We start from the raw sequence: 2,810 nt of genomic DNA, 5'->3' as shown, positions 1-2,810 counted from the left end.
CATAAAAAGGGCAAATAATATGAGCAATTTGAACGGCAGTTTCGCAAAGGATGTATTCTTTGTTATGTAGAGAGGATCTTAGAAAAGAATCTCGTATATGCTAGACAAAAACATCTCCTGAAACCGCAGGTTTATTTGTATATATATTTGTGAACAAAAAAGCAATCAATGCAACAAACACATAACCAATAACTGGCACTGTGAATGTATTCGAAATGAATGAATGAAGTGATACCAAAACTTTGCGAGTAAATTTGAATAACAATTAAATTTAAAATCATTTAAAACAACTTTCCTTTCCGTTTGAAATATTTGTATAAAGTATTTTATTAAAATGTATGTGTTTTTGTTTGGTAGGCCATTTTGTTGTTTAGGTGACCAGGTGAAAGAAAATTTTGTTGAGTTCAAAAAAATTAGAAACGTAATCCGGTGAACTTAATCGAGGCGACAAGTCTCCCGATTAAACACGCTAACTAGCGAGTAACCCAAGTAACTTAAACTTACCTATAATTGTATAAAATCGGCTCTGAACCCCAACATTTTGCATTGCTTTTAATATTTCACACAGCCAAAAGAAAAAGTTTCTTTCCGAAATAGTGTTAATTTTATAGATGAAAAAGTTCGGTCACCTTAACAGCAAGCTATTTCATTTTCATACAAAGATAGATTTTTGCTGTTCATTTGAATGCTTGGTTGGTTTTTTAATGTATATGGAGCAGCATCACAAAAAAATCTACAACAACCACATGATCTTCATCATCAACAGTCGAAGCAACATCATCATTCACGAGCAAAACTGCTGTTGCAGCAACATTAATAGTATAAATTCAGTTTGACTGCACAGCATTTACATGTATACAAACAAACGTACATATGTATGTGTTGATAAGTATGTGAGGATGCTAAGTAGTTAGTGATTGTATTTATGTAAAAACCCACAAAACATTTTAGTCAATGACGGTTGGTGACTTTATATAATCAATAAAAGTCGGATATATATTAGATCCATACGTTTTTATAACAATTTTAAGGATTAAAAAATTATGTTTAAATGATATGATTACAATTTATAACAAAATTATGTTAAAAAAGTTCTATTACGTCAAATAAACATTAGACAAATTTTGAGCAAAAATGTTTCCTTGGCATGTTTGTATGTTTATTGTGCTAGTACAAGCGCAGTTGGGTAACTGCCAGTACAAGTATTTATTTTATATAAATTTTCTGTTACAAAAACAAAAAAATATTTATTTTTTTTTAACAAAAGTTGCACTTAATTGAATGTAAAGTAAATTTTAACATATCAATTTAATGAAGAGTTCAAACAGCAATAATGTCAGTTAGCACAAACAGTCGACGACGACAACAACAGAGAGATTTTAATAGCATACAGGCAACAAAAAGACAACAACAACATTTTGGGGTTAAACACAATTCCTTTCTGACACCTCTGTACAGCGTTAAAGACAAGGAATTTATTTTATGTAAATATACTCGAAACTATTTCAGTTTCTTTTTTCGCTACATCACTATAGTGGGGAGCATATTTCGTGTTTTGGCTCATGTTTGTGACAGTCAAAAATATTGGTTCTATACGCATTAGTGTACCCATCGACAATGTATGTCTGTCTGTCTGTTTGCCCATGTAAACCTTGTAAGCACGCTGCTGGTCGCAATTTTGAAAGTATTCTTACTTTCATATCATCTACCAAAAAATATAAAAATAGGCGCATATTTCCTTTTGACCCACTATGCTTTCAAGAAGTTTCCTATTTAAAATTACAAAAAAGATGTGGTATACCATGTCCATACTAGGAAACTTTTGTTGAGGAACTTTTCTTAGTTCTCCTTAATTAATGTCTACACAAAGATATTTTTGTTTCAGAAACTACGTATTAATTGCATTGACTTGTTGTTGTACGAAAAAGTAGAATTACAAAACAAGTTTCCGAGTACGAGAAACTCCGTAAAGCGAGACAGACGAATGATATGCAAAATCTAAAGTTCCCAAACAAAGTTTTCTAGTGTGGACCGGCACTTTGTTAGTTAGTTATTAGTTAGACTATTTGTCATTAGATTGTGTTGGGTGCCAGTACAATGTAATGTGCAGGCTAATGAGGTTGCGGACGAACTAGCTAGACTGGGTTCGAACCTTGATATAGATGACAGGGAAAGGAGGATAAAACCAACCATTTGTCACTATAATAGGATGATATGTAAAAGAATGCGCGACATCATTAACCAGTCCTGGAATAGTAGATTGCATTGCAAGATATCAAAGGCCCTGTGGCCAAAACTTGATATGGGTGCTACCAAAACAATTATAGGACTAAAAGACGCAGTCTAAGGGTTCTGATAGGGTTTTTAACTGGATACTACTCAGTTAGAACCTTTGTCAGTAAGTGGGACAGTAGTATACCGGACTATTGCAGGTTATGCTAAGATGAGGAGGAGCATATTATCTGCCAATGTCCTAGGATACAAAACCTCAGGCTGAAATGGCTAGGGAATAGGTTCTAAGGCGAACTAGGGGAAATTGCGGGTCTTAACCCTCGCAAGCTACTAGCTTTTGTCAAGGGAATTAGTCACTTCTTTGATTCCCTTGACTTCCTGAAGGGAATCACAATGGACCTTATGGTCCCCGAGTGGATATACGCCGTTTTATGGTGTATAACTCTTCCCAACCTAACCTAACCTATTACTTAGTTAGTTAGTTTGTTAGTTTGTTAATTTGTTAGTTTGTTAGTTTGTTAGTTTGTTAGTTTGTTAGTTTGTTAGTTTGTTAGTTTGTTAGTTTGTTAGTTTGTTAG

The sequence above is a fragment of the Lucilia cuprina genome, chromosome 3, assembly GCF_022045245.1.
Source record: "Lucilia cuprina isolate Lc7/37 chromosome 3, ASM2204524v1, whole genome shotgun sequence".
Taxonomy (NCBI): Eukaryota; Metazoa; Arthropoda; class Insecta; order Diptera; family Calliphoridae; genus Lucilia; species Lucilia cuprina.
Note: the sequence above shows the minus strand (reverse complement) of the source record.